This window comes from Triturus cristatus, chromosome 2_2, assembly GCF_964204655.1.
Source record: "Triturus cristatus chromosome 2_2, aTriCri1.1, whole genome shotgun sequence".
Lineage (NCBI taxonomy): Eukaryota > Metazoa > Chordata > Amphibia > Caudata > Salamandridae > Triturus > Triturus cristatus.
Window position 1 is genome coordinate 1,169,800,768 of NC_140582.1, and position 21,711 is coordinate 1,169,822,478.

Below are 21,711 nucleotides of genomic sequence, written 5' to 3' on the forward strand. Positions count from 1 at the left end.
AACCAGTCACTGCCTGGGGCACACAAGGTGTCCCATGCATAGTCCAGTTAAAACCGGTGCTGGGGCACTCCAGCCCCAGTCCTGGCGCGAAACTGGACAAAGGGAAGGGGGTGTAACCACCCCCCTCCCAGGTCCCACCCATAAGGCGTGACCTAGCAGGCAACCCAGCCCCCCAGATTAGTATAAGTGTGGTAACTGGCCCCAGGAAATTAGATTATCCTCAACCTGCAACTTGAACAGAAACTCTGGACCTTCGACATTCGACGAAAGAAGAAGACTGAAGAATCGCCCTTGTGGCTAAGGAGTGGCTACCCTGTGCAAACAGGCACCATCAAGAGACTTACCCTTTGCTTTGCTGAAGTTCTACGAGCGACCGACTGCAGAGCCCGACCAGAGCCTTGACTTCCAGACTTCTCCGACCCTGATCCACAGCCGAGCTGAGATCTGTGGAGGCGACGAGAGACGTGGGACCGGCTACCTGGGAAAAGTGGTGAGTATCTTCCAGTGCAGCTTCTGAGGTCCCCTCGAAGTTGTGCACCGGGGATTGAGAAGCCCCAACCCCAAGCACCATCTGCACCGAAGATCAGCCCCCCACACTCCACGAGTCCTGCGTGGGGCCCTTCTGCATTTTCCTGCTTGCCGCGTCTGTCCTGTTGCTTGCCCTTTGGCTAGCTGCCTTTGCGACGACACACCTTTGAATCTTCACTGCTGGTTTGGCTCCTCCAGACTGGCTCCCGCTCCTCTGCAAAAGAGAAGCACCCCAGACCTTCCTGGTCTGCACCAGAAGCAAGTCCTCCATTCTTCGTGGGTTCCGCTTGCCAAGGCTTGGTGAGTCCTAGTTCGACTTCGCCACCGCCGACAGCAAGAGCCTTCGTGGGACAGCTCGCCTCCTGGTCCTGGTCATCCTCGACATCTCCTGGTACCCGTGGCTGCTGCGACAAGCTTCACCTCTTCACCTGCAATCTCCCGACATCGCCTGGTTCCTTCCTGGTTCCACGTGGTCACTGACTAGTGACCCAGACTCTGTCCCTTCTGCTTGCAGGTTTCGTCTCTTCTTGATCCCAGCCTTGGGATCCACCGGACACTCTTCACTGACTGCCTGTCAGCATCTTTCTTCAGGCATCCATAGGAGTCCACGACGGAACCCGATGCAAGTTCACACCTATGCACCCGCAGCCCGTGGGCTAGGTATCTTGGGTACTTCGGTGCTCACAAGGGTATTGACTATCCTAGGGTCTAGTTTCCGAGTCTAGACTTTCTTGCTATACCAGAAGTGTCCTAAAACTGCATATTTCTAACTGCTAGTGATTCTATTGACTTTTACGCATTACGTGTGAGTGTTTCCACTCTGCACCTGAATCCCGTGGGCCTCCCACTTCCTAACTGTTGGTAGTGTAGTGTAGCCCCAGCGATTCCCTAGGCCTATTCTATTTCCGTGACAGTGGTCCATATACCACTTCTTTAGTATATGGTTTGCGTGGCCCCTAGGGCCTAACTGTATTACTTACCTGTGTGACTTAATGTATGCTTAAATAAGACTGTTGTACTTACCTCGAATCTCATAGAGTGCTGAGGGTTTGACTAGAATAAATACACTTTATTTTATATATATATATCTGTTGTGGTGTCCTTTCATTTGGTATTCAAGGGATTATATATGGTATCACAGCTGGCTTCACATGCCATTCAGAGTTTAGCCTAAGACTGCTCTTGTCCATGCTACCACTAGGATAGCTGGTCTATAAGGTTGACTTTACAACCAATCGCCATAAGGGTTGTTTGGACTGATACAAGGGGTACACTAGAACTAGTGACATCATTCATCAGGCCAACTTCTCACAGTAGGATTCGGTTGTGACTATATGGGTGACCTCAGCGGCTGGCAGGAAGGGTTCATGGGTTCCAGCTCCCACCTGCGTCCCCACGCCGCAACCTTGGCGTCTATTAACTCCAGCAGCCGCTCCCCCGCCCTACGTGAGTTTCGCACTTGCCACAGGGCCCCAGGCTGCCCTCAACTGCCCGCACGGGACCCACCGCTTGATGTTGTTCACGGTGCGGAGCACCGGCGTCCCCGGCCCCTGATCTAACCGGCGGCAGCAAAATCGGGCTCCTCCACCTCCAGGAGATGAAACGTCGCTGTCCGCCGACGCGGCCCTCGCCCCACGCCGCGTCCTCGGCGTCTATTTGCTAGTGTGCCCGAGGGGGCGTCGTGTCCGCGCCGCTCCGCCTGCGTCTCAGATCGCGCCGGAGGAGCAGAAATCGGGTCCCATCTCTGGACACCCGGTCGCTGGTTTATAGTCAGTAGATAGGGCGACGTTGGCCGGGGCAGGCAGCGATTAATCCGATATTACGGGAATGGCGCACCGGAGCTTCGCTACAGTGCGGTCATTTCCCTCGGCAGTTGGCCACGCCCCCCTCCTCCCGTTCTGTTGATGCGGTCCTTCCGGGTGATTTTGTAGCCGTCTGGGATGGCTATGTCGGGGGCTGAGGAGGCGTTAATCCAGGTTTCCGTGAGGAAGGCGACGTCAGGTGGTGTTGTGTCGAGGAGGTCCCAGAGTTCGATGGCGTGCTTGTGAACGGAGCAGGTGTTAAGGAGGATGCACTTGAGGTGGTTGTTGCTGTTTGCTTTGGCGGGCAGGGTACGGAGTCTGAGGCAGGTGAATTTGCAGGCTTGACAGGTGAAGGGCCTCTAGGGGTGGCTTGATAGCAGGCGGGCGGGCATCCGGTGTTGGGGGCGGTGCTGTCGTATATCAGTCGGTTGGTCTGGGTCCGGAGAGGTCCTGGCGCTGGGCGCAGACGGGTTTGCCTTTGGCGTGCCTTCGGGGCACCGCCGGCGCGCCCGAAGCGCGCGTCTGCGTGGTCTCCTCCATATATGGCACAGTGGGAGGGAGGAGCAGCTGGGAGGCGGGAGCGGGGTGGCGAATGGGCGTCGGGAAGCGGGTACACAAAGCAAAAGGGGCGGAGCCGCCGGGTAGCGGCGGCGGGGGGGGGCACAAAGCGGGAAAGAAACAATCACGGGGAGACCAGAAAGGAGCAAAAACAGGCAATACAACAGTGGCATAGGCAAATACACAAGGGCACAGTAATATAAAAGCACTAGATACTCAAAGCACAGGAGCAGCGTCAAACTCGCGGCAGCAGCGGTGAAAGTCCTGGGAGCACACGGAGAGCCGTGCGGTGCGTGGAGTGACCAGCCCTGTCTGGTGCCCTGTTTTCAATAAGGAACCTCCGGTTTGCAAAGGCACTGCAGGCCTGGGGACGAAAGGTAAGTTGGGAAGTTATGGGTTGGTTAGGCACCATCGGTTGAGCCTCCCAAGGCCGTTGGGTGTTGGGTGCAGGGGTGCCTTTTTGAGTTGGATCTTCTTACCAGCTCCTATTTGCGGTTGTGGGGGGGAAACCTTCCGTATTTCGGCTGCAGGCGTCTGCTTGAGGCAGGTCGGGGGTTGCCGGATCTCGGGTCAGGGTCGCCGGATCTCGGGTCAGGGTCGCCGGGGTGACCTCCTGGTGGTGTTTGCTCGGTCGGGCCGTGGAAGGTGGGTGCAGAGTGGGGTGGATTTGCTGTGTCAGACCCGAGCTAGAGGTTGCAGATGAACAAATCCGGTGTTCACAGGAGACAGTCTTTGTTCTTGAAGGCTGGCAGGTCCTCCGAGGTTTTTGAGGTTGCTGGCTGCAGGACACACCGGAATTTCGCAGGAGCAGGTTCAAGGTGGAGACGGGCCGGTAGAGCTGGGGCAACGTCAGTGGGTGTCTTCTTGTTAGCTGCTGCACTGCTGTTCGGTCCTTCTTGTAGTTTCTTTTTTGTCTGAGGAAGCAAGGTTCAGGGGTGCCCCTAAATACTAGATTTAGGGGCGTTACAGGTAGGTATAAGGCAGGGACCAATGGGTCCCTTACATGGGGTGGGTACACCCCCTATTATGCCACCCTCCAGTGGGATGACGGCATGAGCCTGTATCTGGCTGGGTCCCCCCCCCCCCCCCCCCCCCCCCCATCTGCAAGATGGCGGGGACAGGGAGTTGTGCTTCACCTTGCCTCCCTCACCAGAGGGGTGGAGTTGGCAGAGGTGGGCACACCTCTTCCTCACTTCTTTTTTCCCACCTGTTCTCCCACCCAAAGTGGGGTTCAGAACCAGTGGCAACCAGTTGCTGAAAGCAGCAAGTGGCCTGGGTAGTCTCTCAAAGGCGGCAAGCCTTTGAAGCTTTCCCTTCGTGAACTCTGCCCATCCTGGGGGAGGAGGCTTGGCACCTCATCCCAGGATGTGCATTGTTTCAGGCCCCAGAGAGCAGCAGGCTCTTGACCCAGGGGTCCAGAAACATGTCTGATGGTGGCAGCTGAAAGGAGCCGCGCAGCCTAGACACTAGTGGTGGGTTAGTTTTCAGGGGGTATCTCTAAGATGCCCTCTGTGTTCTTTTAAATCCCACACTGGCATCAGTGAGGGTTTAATGTGCTGAGAAGTTTGATACCAAACTTCTCAGTTTTCAGTGTAGCCATTATGGTGCTTTGGAGTTCGTAATGACAAACTTCCAGCACCATATACTCTTTATGGCTGCACTGCACTTGGTGCCCAGGAATGGACCTGGGTACTATAGGGGTACAGGGCTCATGCACCTGTACCCTCACCACTGGTATAGTGTGCCCAGCTAGAGGGGTGGATGATCTATGCCAGGGCAGTGGGTTGTAGGCATGGCACACAGATGTGGGCCATGTCGAATCTTCACTTTGTTCTGCACCAAAACAGTCTGCAAAGGCAGTGTTTGTGTAAGGGTACAGGACCTCTATGGGTGGCACAATAAGTGCTGCAGCCCTTAGAGGCCTTCTCTGGTCACAGTGCCCTAGGTACATGTGGTACCATTTACCAGGGACTGACCTGTAGCCAGAGATGACAATTGGGTTTAGGCTTCATTGCAGTTTTAGGGAAATAACATAGGCCCTGGGTACCTGATTATCAGGAGCCCAGGGCACACTCAGTCAAAGCACATCAGCAATTTAGCAAAACGTGGGGGAACCATGCAGCAAGAGGGCACTTTCTCAGAGGTGGTTGATATGTGCCAAGCCTATACACTATCGCAGAGGCGGGGGAAAAAGGAAAATAATCCTCACCCACTCCAAAAGTAGCATAATTAATCATTGGATTCACCGTAACCACTAGAAGTCAGGGAGGGCTCGACCATGTTCCAGGGAGTTTTGTGTATTACTATCTAGGGAGACGTAAAGTAAGTACGTTCCTCATCGGCTCTCCAGGTATCCCTTTATTGCTGGGTAAGAGATTTTTTTTTATCACCTAGGTTGTGCAAGATTAATTATTCCCCACCCGTCCGGGGCTGGGGCAGTTGTGTTCTGGAAATGTAGCTGCTCACCCCTGCTACTGTGGGTTTGTTGGCTAGTGGTCCTGTATGTCATTGCGTGGGCTCCCGCTGGTGGAGCAGCTTGTCAACACCTGTGTGAGTGCAGGTGTATGCAGGAGCGCCAACGTATATTTCTCCAGTATTGGGGTGTCTTTCATAGATTCACATGCTTGAATATTCCCCGTTGTCGAAGTGGGAGTCCCACGGTATATAAAAATATATCCAAATAAACTTTATATATATTTTAAAATAACATATCAAGTGAAAATACCATAGGATAGCATTGACACATAGGAAAGCATTGAGAAAAAAGAATCACTTTACTGACAATCGGGCGCAAGCACCCTCTAGAACCTTCTCCTCAGAGGCTCAGGCCCTCAGATTTTCTACTGCACGTCGTGTGAAGGGAGTCTCCCTGTGCTCTGCTCAGTCTTTGGTCTGGTTTGAGTTTTTCTCATGTCTTCAAGTAAGAAGTCTCTTTTCCGTCCCTGTTTATCTTGTGGGAAGTTAAGTCTTTTTTCTGAGGACCCTCATAAAAAAATGATCTACTGTCTTTACCCTGACCATAAGGTAGCCAACTGTAAAATTTGTAGAACTTCTCTCAAAAGACTTTGAAGGACAGGGAGGGTTGCCTATTGTTGTGGCTTCAAAAACTGAAGGATAACCCCCTTTCTGAAGTGGAAAGTGTAGCCTCTGCTCGAACAGGAGTCTCCTCCAAGCGTAGTAGTGTTCAGGACTTGCCGTCTCCCTTTCTAAAAAAAGAAGAGACTTCATCTTGTGGCTGCAGGCCAAGTCTCTGATACTACGCCAACACCCCCGAGATCTAGCTCTGACTCCGTCAGCGCATGTTTCTGGCCAAAAACGTGCAAAACAGTCGAGGGAGATCTGCCACTTCACCAACTTCGTCGACGACTGTGACGACTGTTTCGAGCAGAATTCCTGCGTTGTCTACGTTTTCACAGTCGACAGTGGTGTTTCCCTAAAGACTGTCTCGTCGACGATTCCACTATCTTCGACTAGGAAGATTGTGCTTCCATCGACGTCTAAAGCTTCGTTGACGATAAAGAAGTCATCGCCGCCGGCGCTTACAACATCGTCGACGACAGCCTCGTCGGCGGCCTCGTTGTCGACGACAGTCTCGTCGGCGTGAGCTTCGTCGACGGCAACTTCGTCGACGGCGGCCTCGTCTACTGCGACTTTGTCGTCGATCACCTCGACGGTGGTGTCAAATTTTGCAACTATGCCATTGGTGCCAATGTCTACACCAGTGTCGATGGACGAATCCTTGCTACAGCGTCATGCTGTGCTGGACTCTGTCATGATGCCACCGGTCACTCTGCCACCTCATCCGCTATTCCCCTCAGGTGATGAGGAAGTTTACGATTCTGATGAGGATGCTCAGTCCACTTTTCGGGATGCTCATAGTCCTTCTGAGCTCCATATTTTAAGTGCCAAGATTTCGAGGAGGATGACTATTCGCAGGACTATTACTGTCCAGAGCAGGAGCAACCTCCCCCTGCGCAAGTTCCTATGGCGCAGCTTCCTTTATCGCTCCTCTCCAACCTTCAATTTATGTTGGAAGATTACAATCGTCGCTTTCCGCTTTCCTCTCATGGTTCTCCACGTGACATGCCATCTGCCGTTCCGTCTCCTCCTGTGGTGCCAACGCTGCCGGCACCATCTGCACCTGCATTGGATAATCTGGATACGGAGGAGGGAGAGCTTCAAGATGAGGACTCTATGACTGACTGGGATGACTATCAAATTAATTCGCCCACATCGCCTCCAACATCGCCAGTGAACTCACCACCTGTCGACATTACAGGATTCCATCAGCTGATGGAAAGGGCGGCTCAACGTTGCCACCTTCCCATGGTGGTTAGGGAGGAGGACTGCTTTCTGTACGACTTCAAGTCCCAGCCGCAGAAACAGGTACGGGCCATGCCCATTATGGACTTTATCTGGAATGAAGGCATTAAGCTAATGAAGACGACTAACTCCATCCCGGCAGTGCTCCCGCGATTGGAGAAGAAGTACAATGCCCCGGACTCTTCAGCTTGCTTAGTGTCTCAGCCTAAGCCAGACTCGGTGATCACTCAGGCGGCACAACGTCGCTCCAAAAATTCTCTAAAGATCCTGCAAGAGGGTGAGAGAACATCCTCTGAAATAGACTGCTCCGTCGACGTTGCCTCCACGGGTTTTCGTCAATTGGCTGGAGCGGCTGATTTAAGAAGACTGGGTTGGCTTCGTTCCACCTTGTTCCGACAGGAGGTCCAGGCCAAGATTCTTGACATGCCTTATGATGGAGAATCTTTGTTCGGCCAACATGTGGAGGACGCTTTACAAGCCATCAAGAAGGACACGGAGACGGCTCGCTCCCTCGGCACTCTCCAGTTCCGGAAGCAGCCCTTTCGGGGTGCATGCGGTTGCGGCACCTCCTCTTCCTTTCGTGGGTCTTCTTCCCAGTACCGCTCCTACAACCAAGGACGACAACGTTATTCCTCACAGCCACTGCAGTCTTACATGCAGCAGTCTGGCAAATCTTATAGAGGAAGGTCCAATTACAGGGGAAACTCTTCCAAAAAACAATGACTGTGTACATCAAGGGTCCCCTATCTCCAGTTTTTCCCTTTCTCCAGTTGGAGGACGAATCTCCCAGTTCTTTTCGAATTGGTCCTCAATCATTTCGGACCGTTGGGTTGTGGACATTATTTCAAGGGGCCATGCCTTAGTTTGTAAAGGTTCCCCCACACACCTCTCCATCCGGACCTCCTCCAGCTCACCTCAAAGAACTTTTCAACCAAATCCAGATAATGCTCAAAGGGGCCATCGAAGTGGTTCCAAAATCACAAAAGGGGTTGGGGTTCTATTCCCGTTTTTTTCCTCATACTAAGATCTGGGGAGTGGCGCCCCATCCTCGACCTAAGGTCTCAACAAATTTTTCAAGGTCCAATCATTCCGCATGCTCACGCCAAAGGACATCCTTCAATTCTTCTCTCAGGGCGATTTCATGGCGACAATCGACCTTCAGGATGCTTACTTCCATGTGCCCATAATTCCACGCCACAGAAAATACTTACGTTTTTGTGTAGGCCACAGGGATTTCCAATTCAAGGTCCTGCCCTTCGGCCTCCGCTCAGCTCCTCGAGTCTTCACAAAGATCCTGGCCCAAATATTCCCATATTTGGACGATTGTCTCATCAAATCTCAGTCCTCCCACCAAGCGGCCCTCGATACTCGGCGCTGTCTCACTCTGTTTCAATCTCTGGGCTTGTCGATCAACGTGCAAAAGTCTCCGCTTACGCCAGCTCTGTACAAGACCTTTCTCTGCACTACCATCGATAAGAGCAGGGCTATGGCCTTTGCCACTGCAGAACGGCAAACACGAATTCGACAGCTCGCAAGCTCCATCGCAGCAAAGCAGTCCGTTTCAGTCAGCATATTAAAGTCCTTTCTGGGGATGGCGTCCTCCTGCATAGCTTTGATCCCACATTGCAGACTGAAGAGTCGTACCATTCAGGAGGAATTGGACAAGCAATGGCGTCAGGTCTCCGGTTCGTTCAACGACCAGCTTGTGGTGACAGCTCGCATGGCTCAAGCACTGCATTGGTGGACTCATCGTTCCAACATCGCAGCAGGAACGTCTTTTCTGGCGACAGCCCCAGAGCTCGTTCTTACCATGGATGCATCCATGGAAGGATGGGGCGGACATCTTCAAGATCTGTCCATCAAAGGCAAGTGGACAATGGTTCAGTGTTCCTGGCACATCAACAGATTGGAGCTGATGGCCATCTTCCTGGCGTTGAAATCCTTCCGCCTCCAGCTCCAGGGGGAGTCCGTCCTTATTCAGACGGACAACACCACCAGCATGCACTACCTGAACAAGCAGCGCCGGGCAAGATCTCCGCTGCTTTCCCGGCTGGCTCAGAGGATTTGGAGTTGGGCCATAGTCCATCGGATTACGCTCCTGGCAGTTCACCAGCCCGGCATTTCCAATATTCTAGCGGATGCACTCAGTCGGTCAACGTCATCGACCCACGAGTGGGAATTGCACCAGCCGACTCTAGACTTTGTCTCCGGCCCTTTGGGGTCGCCCGACTATCGATCTTTTTGCAACCCCACAGAACAGCAAATGCCAGTCCTACGCAAGCTGTTTTCCCCACAAAGGGTCGTGCGGAAATGCCCTTTCGATAAATTGGTGCAGGATATTTGCTTACGCTTTTCCACCGATCCATCTGATTCCTCGAGTGTTGCGGAAGATGCGGCAACAACCGTGCCATGTGCTCCTCATAGCTCCACGGTGGCCTCGGCAGGCATGGTTCTCGGAGTTGCTCCTCCTCTCCCAATGCGAACCCATCCTTCACCCGAGGCCGGACCTTCTAACAATGAACGACGGTCGGATATGCCATCCGAATCCCAGTTCACTCAGCTTGTCGGCTTGGAACCTGAGCACCTTGAATTTGCTCATTTGAACATTCCACCGGCCTGCAGGGAGGTGTTAGCTAGGGCGAGGGCGCCCTCCACAGTGAAGACTTATAAGCTAAAGTGGAAGCGATTTTGTCTTTGGTGTGCGACTGTCCACATCCATCCAGTGCACGCCTCCCCGGAACACATTCTGCCGTTTTTCCTGCAGTTGGCGCAGTCTGGACTGTCGCATTCCACCTTAAGGGTGTTTCTAGCGGCAATATCTCGCTTTCGCCAGGACGGCTCGTCCTCTCTCTATTCATCTAGAGTAATACAGCAATTCTTCAAGGGTCTCTTCCGAATGTTCCCGCCCATTCGGCGTCCTCCACCCACGTGGCATCTAAACATCGTATTGGCTCAGCTCATGAAGGCGCCCTTTGAGCCAATCGCGTTCGGCGGATTTCAAATTCTTAACATGGAAAGTGGCCCTCCTCCTTGCACTGACTTCCTCCCGCAGAGTAAGTGACATTCACGCCTTTACAATACAACCTCCGTTTCTTCAATTTAGATCGGACTGTGTAATTCTCCGCGCTAATCCTGCTTTCATGCCTAAAGTGCCATCCGATTTCCATCTCAATGAACCAGTAATCTTGAAGACCTTTTTCCCGCATCCGCAGTCTCCAGCGGAACAGTCTACACTCTTTGGACTTAAAAAGGTACCTCAAATTCTACATCAGCAGAACACAATCCTTTCGCAAGTCGGATCAGCTGTTTGTGGCCTACGGACGCACTTCTAAAGGACAGTCGGTTACCAAACCCATGATTGCACGTTGGGTTTCTTCAGCAATCCTCCTTTTGCCATCAAAAGGCTGGCAAGCCTCTTCTGGAGTAAGGGCTCATTCTACGAGAGCAATGTTATCCCATCCATCAGATTTGCTGGGCAGCTACGTGGTCCAGCAGGCACACGTTCACGAAGCACTACTGCCTGGAGTCGATTAATGAAGTGGACACGGCTGTGGGACAAGCAGTTCTGCGGAATCTGTTTAAATAAGGTGAGCCTCTGCTACTTCCCTCCTCCTTGGGTATTGTCAATTGCGTATTAAATACATTGTCACTGTATTTCATGCAATATTAATACGGCCTTGTCAGCCGGTTGCTGCTTACTGCTCACTATTCTATTCAAGCATGTGAATCTATGAAAGACACCCCAATACTGGAGAAGAACAAATGTTACTTACCTGTAAACTGGTTCTCTAGTATTGGAGTCTTTCATAGATTAACATGCGACCAACCCTCCTCCCCTCAGAGGCTTTTTTCTCCTCATCAGACTCTTGGTCACTCTTGTGCTACGAAAATCTGAGGGCCTGAGCCTCTGAGGAGAAGGTTCTAGAGGGTGCTTGCGCCTGATTGGCTAGAGTTTGGACTATAAAACAACAGGGATATGTCAGTAAAGTGATTCTTTTTTCTCAATGCTTTCCTATGTGTCAATGCTATCCTATGGTATTTTCACTTGATACGTTATTTTGAAAAATATATATATATATATATATATATATATATATAGTTTATTTGGATATGTATATGCTCTTATGTGGTTTATGTATGTGTGTATATATACACACACACACACACACACACACACACACACACACACACACACACACACACACACACACACACACACACACACACACACACACACACACACACACACACACACACTCACACACTCACACACTCACTCACTCACTCACTCACTCACTCACTCACTCACTCACTCACTCACTCACTCACTCACTCACTCACTCACTCACTCACTCACTCACTCACTCACTCACTCACTCACTCACTCACTCACTCACTCACTCACTCACTCACTCACTCACTCACTCACTCACTCACTCACTCACTCACTCACTCACTCACTCACTCACTCACTCACTCACTCACTCACTCACTCACTCACTCACTCACTCACTCACTCACTCACTCACTCACTCACTCACTCACTCACTCACTCACTCACTCACTCACTCACTCACTCACTCACTCACTCACTCACTCACTCACTCACTCTCTCTCTCTCTCTCCAACGCTCACCGTAAACACAAAAGCAAGCAGGACACAGCTCCGGATGCGGAAAAGAATTTAATGAGCAAAATTTCCAGCTTTGGCTAAACAGTCCGTTAAACAATGGCAGACGCGTTTCTGGCCTTCGTGGCCGTCATCAGTGCCGGTATCACAGGCTGATGAATTCATCTGTTTGCTTGGAGATCTGTCCTGATAAGCAGTCTCTCAGCTCCTCCCACTGAAGTCAGGTGAGTGAGACAGTGCCGCTGGGCTCCAGGAGAACTGCATGATGGTACTGGCAGTCCAACGTGGTACCTCATACAGTGATGGGAAAACAGACCCCTATTAATGCCCCACAGTTCATGGCGCTGGACTTCAAACTGCATATTCCACCTGGATGTGTCAATTCGGCTCACATCCTCGTCCGTTTCCTTCTCAGGCAACTACACGCTGCCTCCTCTCTCCCCTCGCATATATATACATACATGACACTTATTGCTTTTTATATACCGTGGGACTCCCACTTCGGGGAATATTCAAGCATGTGAATCTATGAAAGACACCAATACTGGAGAGCCACAGTTTACAGGTAAGTAACATTTGTTCTTACTGTGTACACGACCTGCCCAAACATTCTGGGTAATGTATTCCCCTCTCACCCCCATATCCCTGAGTATGTATTTATGATATTGTGCTGTGAAACAGGTTTCATCGCAAGAGCCATACCATATTGGAGCGAAAAAATGCTCTTTCAAGATCCAGTATGCTTGGGCCCGAATCTTTTAAGGTAAATAAAGTATGCCTAATTCTGGCATTACTGTAATCTGTAAAAGAATTTTTCTTTTTGGGACAATGGAGCCCTGAATTCCCATTCTAAAATAGTGTCGTATATGCCAGAGCTATGTCATGTGATTTCTTATTTTGTATTTATTAGGGCCAGGGAGGCCCCGCATCAACATGTATGGGTATCGGGCTGTCAAAGTTTTCGGGGGACCTGCCGTGAAGGAACATGGGGCATGCTCATGTAGGAAATGAGGACTGTCTACAAATGGTACTCCTGACGTACTCCTAGTGAAGAAACTAATTTCCCCATCCTAACTTAGTGCCAAAATTATGACCATGACCACACATTGGACTAAAGCAATGTTTACTATTTCCAGGAGCTATAGTATATGATCATTGCAAGTGTTCATCCACAACCTATTGTAGGCTGTTGGTTCCATGGTATTTCATCATCGAGCCCTCCATTAGTCTGTAGTATTTAGACCCAGCTTTGTTCTTTTTCCAGGAGTTCATGGACTCCCACATGTGGAATGAGTTTCTCAATCACTGACCACCCAATGTCTTTGTGGTTTTTCTCCAAGGAATTTGTAGTAAGTTTGGCAGATGCGCTTCTGCACCTTGTGTCCTGTGATCACTAATTTGGATTTTTATTTTTATGGTGGTTATTCTGATCTAATGGAGGCTACATGGATATGTGTACGACTTTGCTGCTGTTAGTGTTTTCTGCTTCCAAAGTGTTGGGAGACCAAGGTCAAGTGTTTTTTTTTTTTTTTACTGCCTCGTAAGGGGGCATATGGAACAGACCTCTTCCTGGAGAGAGGTCCCAAAGAGTAGTCTGTCGTTCTGGTGCTCTTCGCCATATGTTACTATGGACCAGTCTGTCTCTGATACTTTTGTTTATTTTGAACGAAATCGGTGGTAGTGAAGGACAACTGGTTGTAGGTGAGAATGCACTAGTGTGTGATCAGTCTTTGTCCATAGTGGACGAAGAGTGTTCGGTACTGATGAAATCAAGGCTTTGTTCTGTTTGGTGTTAGTTTCTAGCAGTGCATCTTTAGGGATGTTACATGCCCGTTTCTGTGCTCTCAGTAATCTTCTCAGGGTATATTTTGCTCTTGAGTTTTTTGTTGAGGGTGTCTACTTCTTTCTTGGAGCCTCATACATCTGAACGATTCCTCCTTATTTGTAGAAACTGGCCCTCAGGAATGTTATGTTCGAGGCATATGAGCTGCAGATCACACACTGAGGATAAGATCGCCATCTGGTGTTGGGCTCGGATGATTGCAGGTTGTTGTCTTCGGAAGAAGCCTTTGGTCACGAGGTTGGTGACTCCTCCCCTGGACAACAGTGCGCATGGGCATCCACTCCATCGGCAGATTGTTTTTTTCCGCCATTGGGTTCGGATGAACTTTTTTCCGCTCCAGCAGAAAACTTCCAGCAATCAATTTAACTCTTTAATCTTCATTTCATCGACGTCGACATCAACTCGGACCGGTTCCGGAAGCGGCTGATGGACAGGACACCCTTCAAAAAATGCCCCCAGTGTGGAGCGAAGTTCCCCCACAGTGACCACCACGAGGTTTGCAACCTCTGCCTGTCGCCGGAACACAACGAGTCCACCTGTCCAGCTTGTTCCGCTTTCCGTTCGAAGAAGACCCTCCGGGACCGAAGAGCTCGACGCCATATTATGGCCAAACCAGCTCCAGAACCGGAGGACATCTTTGCTCAAGATGTTCCCGAAGACGACACCGAAGATCTCGAGATCGTGTCCGAAGCCGACGATTCCGATGACCTCATCACTCCAGGGCAGCGTGTGAGTACCACCCCCCCTGCCCCATCCAAAAAAGCATTGGTCAAGACTCCGCCAGTTGGGCCCAGTCGCGACCGGAAATCCTCTTCAGAAGCCCCGCCCTCGGGCCCGGCTCCGAAGACATCTAAGCCTGTGGGTGGCTCGGGCTCGAGCAAACCTCACCTAATTGTGCCTTTAACACCCTCGGCACCCAAACACCCATTGTCGGCACCGAAACAGGCTCCAAGACCGAAATCTCATTCGGCACAGAAACGTTCCTCGGCACCGAAGTCTCCACCGGCACCGAAACGTTCTTCAACATCGATGCCTGAAAGTCCATCGGCACCGAAAACTCATTCGGCACCGAAAACTCATTCGGCACCGAAACCTCATTCGGCACCGAAACCTCAGCCGGCACCGAAACCTCAGCCGGCACCGAAACCTCAGTCGGCACCGAAAAATCAGTCGACACCGAAAAATCCATCGGACCCGAAAAAATCATCGGCGCCGAAAACTGCGTCCCCGCCGAAACAAGCTCATAAAGACCCGAAGCGGATGTCACAGACACCACCTTCGGAGCCAGATCTTTTTCGACCAGATCCTACTCAGAAGCGGATCTACATCAATCCTAAAACGGGACATGTGACTGCCATCCCATATAAAAAGCGGAAGCTGGACACTACACCTCCCCCAGCTCCCATACGGAAAAAGGACTGCTACTTCACCACTTCGTCCTTCCTCTCCTGTTTTACCTCCTAACCCGTCCCCCCCTCCTCCTCCTGATTCTCCTTTACCTTTACCTTTACCATCTCCCTATCATTCACCTCCTCCACAGGATGATAATGATGACTTAGGGGGAGGGGCGGACCCTGATTTATTTGATGATCCTGTTGACCCAAACGACCCTTTTACGTTCCCAGACCCAGCACCCATGGATGACTGGTCTTATCCTATACCTGACATGCCTGACCCCACTACCTACCCTTCCAAGCCCTCCCCTCCTGATGACCACCTAGGGTACGGCCAACTTATAAATAGGGCAGCAACATTCCACGGCGTTACAATGCACACAGACTCCATTGAAGAGGACTTTCTCCTTGATACCTTTGAGCAGTCACAAAAGACTGTTCACATACTGCCCATGATCAAAGGGGTTATAAAGCATGCTACTGAAGTCTTTAAGGACCCTGTTCGAGCTAGGGTTCTCAACCCACGCATCGAAAAAAAGTACCGACCAGCCCCGCAAGACCCTGCATACATTAAGGCCCAGCTCCCTTTAGACTCCCTAGTCGTATCAAATGCCAGGAAGCGCGCTAACTCACAGACAACTGGAGAAACGCCTCCCCCAGACAAGGAGTCTAAGCTTTTAGAAGCCTCAGGCAAACGGGTCGCCGCGCAGGCGGCTAACCATTGGCGTATTGCGAATACCCAGGCCCTGTTAGCCAGGTATGATAGAGCGCATTATGACCAACTTGAGGACCTTATGCAGCATCTGCCTGAACCTTTTAAGTCCCAGGCCTCTGACCTCATCCAAGAAGGCAAATTAATATCTAATGCCTCCATTAAATGCGCCTTAGATGCAGCAGACACTGCTTCTAGAGCGGTCAATACTGGCGTCTTACTCAGACGACATGCCTGGCTCCGTATTTCCGGTTTTAAACCGGAGGTTCAAACCGCAATTCTAGCTCAACCTTTCAACCAAGAGCAGCTATTTGGCCCTGCAGTGGATACTGCATTAGAAAAAATGAAAAAGGATAATGAAACTGCCAAGTCTATGGGAGCACTGCAGTCCCATCAAAACCGGGGTTCCTTTCGTCGCTCCTTTTATAGAGGAGGCTCCAAAAACACATCAACTGAGACCACGTCCACCTTTAAAAATTCTGGACAAACATCCCCTAACAGAGGTTACTTCCGGGGAGGTTATAGGGGAAACAATAACAAAGGTCGAGGACGGGGCAACAACAACAACACCCGCACCTCACCAGCCACCAAACAGTGACTTGCCACCACTCCCCCCAGACCATTCCACTCCGGTCGGGGGGCGACTCCAACAATTCCTGCCTGTCTGGACTTCCATCACCACAGACAGGTGGGTAAGACAAATTATCCAGTCTGGCTACTGCCTCGAACTCATACAATCCCCCCCAAACATACCGCCCAAACAACGTCCAATGTCCTCGCATCATCTCTCTCTCCTCAAACAAGAAGTTCAATCCCTGTTACAAAAACATGCGATAGAACCAGTCCCCCTTCAACATCAGGGAAAAGGGGTATATTCTCTATACTTCCTCATTCCCAAAAAGGACAAAACACTAAGGCCCATACTGGATCTCAGACTACTAAACCAGTATATACATTCGGATCATTTTCACATGACCACTCTCCAACAAGTCCTCCCACTTTTACAACAGGGAGACTCCCTCGCCACATTGGACCTCAAGGACGCATACTTTCACATCCCTATGCATCCCGCTCACAGAAAATATCTACGATTTGTGGTAGATGGGCAACACTATCAATTTACAGTTCTCCCATTCGGAGTAACAACAGCACCCAGAGTGTTCACCAAGTGCCTAGCAGTCGTGGCAGCGCATCTCAGAAGACAACAGATCCATGTCTTCCCCTATCTGGACGATTGGCTCATAAAAGCCAATACATACCAAAAATGCGTTCTCCCCACATTGCACGATTCAAACTCTCCACGATTTGGGATTCACTATCAACTACCCCAAATCCCACCTACAACCTTCCCACTTACATCAGTATCTAGGAGCAACCATAGATACATCCAAAGCCATTGCCTATCCCAGCACAGCCAGGATAGCCAGTATACAAAATCTCATCTCTCAATTTCAAACTCATCCATCTCTTCCAGCAAGAGTATTCATGCAGCTCCTAGGCATGATGGCGTCATGCATCTCCATAGTCCCACATGCACGACTTCAAATGCGTCCCTTACAGGAATGCTTAGCACAACAGTGGAACCAAGCTCACGGACAACTTACCGATCTGGTGTTGGTGGACAGTCGCTCACTTCGCTCACTGAAATGGTGGAACACCATCAACCTGTCCAAAGGGAGACCGTTCTTAGAGCCTCTTCCACAAGTTGTGCTAACTACAGACGCATCTCTCACGGGGTGGGGAGCCCACCTCCTTCACCATACCACTCAGGGCAGATGGACCAGTCAACAAAAACTGCTCCACATCAACCACCTGGAACTCTTAGCAGTGTTCCTAGCACTAAAATCCTTTCAAAGTCACCTAAAAAACAAAACTGTCCTCATACGCACAGACAACATGACGACAATGTATTATATACAGAAACAGGGAGGGACACACTCTCTCCAACTGTCCCAACTGGCACAGCAAATCTGGAGATGGGCAATTCCCCAAAACATCTACCTGTTAGCAGAACATCTCCCAGGGATCTACAATCAAGTGGCCGACCTCCTAAGTCGCCACACACAACAAATCCACGAATGGGAACTACACCCCAAGGTTCTACTCCCCTTCTTCCAAAAGTGGGGACAACCAGACATAGACCTGTTCGCCACTCCCGAAAACACAAAATGCCCAACCTTCGCCGCCAGGTTTCCACACCCACAGTCGAAGGGCAATGCCCTATGGATGAACTGGTCAGGCAGATTTGCGTACGCCTTTCCGCCTCTCCCACTAGTTCCATTTGTGGTACGCAAACTGAAACAACAGTCACTAACACTAATACTAGTGGCTCCCACTTGGGCACGTCAACCGTGGTTCACCACACTTCTGGAACTATCTTTAGTTCCACATCAAAAGCTACGCCTCTCCCCGGATCTGTTAACCCAGAACCATGGAGAAATCAGACACCCAGATCCTCAAACACTGAACCTAGCGATCTGGCTCCTGAGGTCCTAGAGTTCGGTTACCTCAATCTCCCTCCAGACTGTATGAATATCATAAAAGAAGCCAGACGCCCTACTACTAGAGCGTGTTATGCCGCAAAATGGAAACGATTTGCCATCTACTGCGCTAATAATGACATACATCCATTGGATGCTTCCATCCAAAACATCATTTGCTATCTACTACACTTGCAAAGATGCAATCTAGCGTATTCCTCTATACGTTTACACCTAGCAGCCTTGGCAGCCTACTTGCAAAATAGGCAACACCTGTCCCTTTTTAAGGTACCAGCCATCAAAGCGTTTATGGAAGGTCTCAAAAGGATTCTTCCCCCAAGATTGCCACCTGCCCCAGTGTGGAATCTCAATGTGGTTCTAACAAGACTCATGGGCCCCCCATTTGAACCTATGCACAAATGTGAATTGCAATTCCTGACATGGAAGGTAGCCTTCCTTATCGCAATCACTTCCCTGCGCAGAGTAAGTGAAATACAAGCCCTTACACTTGAAGAACCTTTCTTACAACTACACCGTAACAAAGTGGTTCTTAGGACAAACCCTAAATTTCTTCCAAAAGTGATTTCCCCTTTCCACCTTAACCAATCAGTAGAACTACCGGTCTTTTTCCCAAATCCAGACTCGGTAGCTGAAAGGGCCCTACATACCTTAGATGTCAAAAGAGCCTTGCTTTATTACATCGACAGGACAAAACCTTTCCGAAAGACAAAACAACTCTTTGTTGCTTTCGCGCCACCACACAAAGGCAACCCGATCTCCAAATCAGGAATAGCCCGGTGGATAGTTAAATGCATCCAAATATGCTACCTCAAGGCTAAACGTACACTTACAGTTCCCCCTAGGGCGCACTCCACGCGTAAAATAGGGGCTTCTATGGCCTTCTTAGGCAATATTCCCTTAGAAGACATTTGCAAGGCAGCCACATGGTCTACCACGCATACCTTCACTAAACACTATTGTGTTGACGTGCAGGCCAAACAACAGGCCTCCGTGGGCCAGGCTGTCCTAAAAACTTTATTTCAAGCTGCTGCAACGGATACAGGCGACCACCGCTAAGGGGAGCACTGCTGTATAATCTATCCTCAGTGTGTGATCTGCAGCTCATATGCCTCGAACGGAATATGCTACTTACCAGTATGCATCTGTTCTTGGCATGTAGAGCTGCAGAGTCACACACGCCCGCCCGCCTCCCCGGGACCTGTATCTGTTCCAGCATCCGTCTTACTTAGACATTACACATGGACATCCTTTCTTTCTTTTCTATATACTCCATCTTTTCCCATCATGGCGAAAAACAATCTGCCGATGGAGTGGATGCCCATGCGCACTGTTCAGGGGAGGAGTCACCAACCTCGTGACCAAAGGCTTCTTCCGAAGACAACAACAACCTGCAATCATCCGAGCCCAACACCAGATGGCGATCTTATCCTCAGTGTGTGACTCTGCAGCTCTACATGCCAAGAACAGATGCATACTGGTAAGTAGCATATTCCTTCTGACGGCTCAAGGGATTGGCTCTATTGACACGCAGTAGGCGGTTTCAGTCTGTGGTCTTTGTTTACAGAGAGGTGGTAAGTCTGTGTAGGAAAGTGCTCCTTTTGACATGGTTATTGCCCATGTTTTGCCAGGTAATTGGCGCTACTTTGAGTGTCTTGAGATCCTACTGACCAGGTTCCCACTACCAGTGTTCTTTCCCTAAACTGTATGATTGTTCCAAGATTGGCGCCCTTTTGGGATTCCTACAAGTCCCTAGTAAGTGGTACCCTGGCTACTTAGGGCCTTTGAACTAAAGAGGGTCCCTAAGGGCTGCAGCATGAATTGTGCCACCCTATAGAATTCCTGACAAAGCTCATGCACCCTGCCATTGCAGCCTGTATCCTGGTGCAGAGCAAACTAAAGTGTCAACATGGCACACATCCCTGTGTGCCATGCCTGCCAGCACTACATGTGGTGTAGGTAAGTCACCCCTTCGGCAGTCCTTAGATCCTTGATTCAGACTCATGTGAGGGCATATCTGCGTGAGTGGATATGTCCCGGTGATATCCAAGTTTACCCTTGGATATTACCAGTGGACAGGGAAGTAAGCCATAACGAGTACACGGGCTGGACATGCATCATTACAAGTTCCCTAGCTGCATGATGGCTTCACTGTACCTCAAGGTGTTTGGTACCAAACACCTTGTCTTAGTAAACCCACATTGATGCTAGTGTTGGATTCATTATTAAGAAATAAACCCAGAGTGCACCTTCGAGGTGTCCAGTGAAAACTTCCCTACTACGAGTGTGTGGACTGACTGCTCTTGGCCAGCCAGCCAGCATAGACCGATATCTGACCTCCTGAGGGTTGAGCTTTCAGTCTCAGAAGTCCGATATAAAGCCTACTCTTGGTCAGGTGCAAAGCCTGCTCTTGGCGGTGGTCCTCATACCACATTCAAGCTGGAGGGGCATTCCAGGGCGGTAAGCTTAAAAGGCCCTGCTGCCTTTGTTACGCGCCGCCGAGCCCCTCCAGCTAGAGGAGGTGCCCCCATGTCTCGACACCATTTTTTGGTGGCAAAGCGGGTGGGGAAATTGATTCGGTGTCCATATTCAGCCAACACCAACCCTAGGGCAGGCCTGCTGATGGGGACCCTACTTTTCAGATTCCTCCATGTTGCTTTGAACAGAATTTGCATTCTAGGGCCTGGTTATGCCCACTTCCCTCTGGAAAAGGTCATTTAGAGGGTGTAGACTCCCTAAAAGTAGCTAGCCCATTGGCTAACACCCATCGCTTCCTGTACACTCACCTAAATTGAGTATTTCTGTGGCACCCCTGAACCCGTAGAGGGGTGGGGCAGTGTATTCTTCCTTTGTGAATCTTTAGGATGGTGTAAAATTTAGGCATCCACGGTTAGGAATTCCTGTTCTTTCTTTGTGATCCATTCAGTCCTTTGTCCGTGGGTTTGAAGATGAGAGGATCCTTTTTACTGAGAAATTCTAAGGCAGTTGTCTCTTCTAGTGAGATTCTGGTAGGTGTCATTTGAACACCTGTAGAGCCCTCAAATTCTACATTAACAATCCGTTTCAGATAAAAGACCAGTTCTTAGATTACAAAAGCACCAGAAAGGGCATGGTCATTAAAAAAAAATTGGCTCATTCTTTGCATTAGGATTTGTTACTCATCAGTGAGGACCCTCCAGCTGGATATTTGGTGACTGACAACATGGTCGCCAGTGCACACTTTCGCTAGAGCCTGCTTCTGGACTCTAGTCCGCTGAAATGTTTAACATTACCAGGTTGGGACTGCAGTACCACTAGCTTTCTGTTTCGTCAGACCAGCCACCAAGGAAGTACTGCTTTGATATGGATTCAAGAGGTGAGGAATCTGCAGGTAGAAGAATCCATCAGAATGACAAGTTACTTACATTCATTAACCATCTTTGTG

The 21,711-nt window shown here is 50.2% G+C and overlaps 1 protein-coding gene across 4 annotated transcripts in view; it reads left to right on the plus strand.

Annotated features, from left to right (window-relative positions):
• Positions 1-21,711, plus strand: part of ZNF638 (zinc finger protein 638) — a 994,232-nt gene that overhangs the window by 132,963 nt on the left and 839,558 nt on the right. The gene's annotated exons all lie outside the window — the stretch shown is intronic.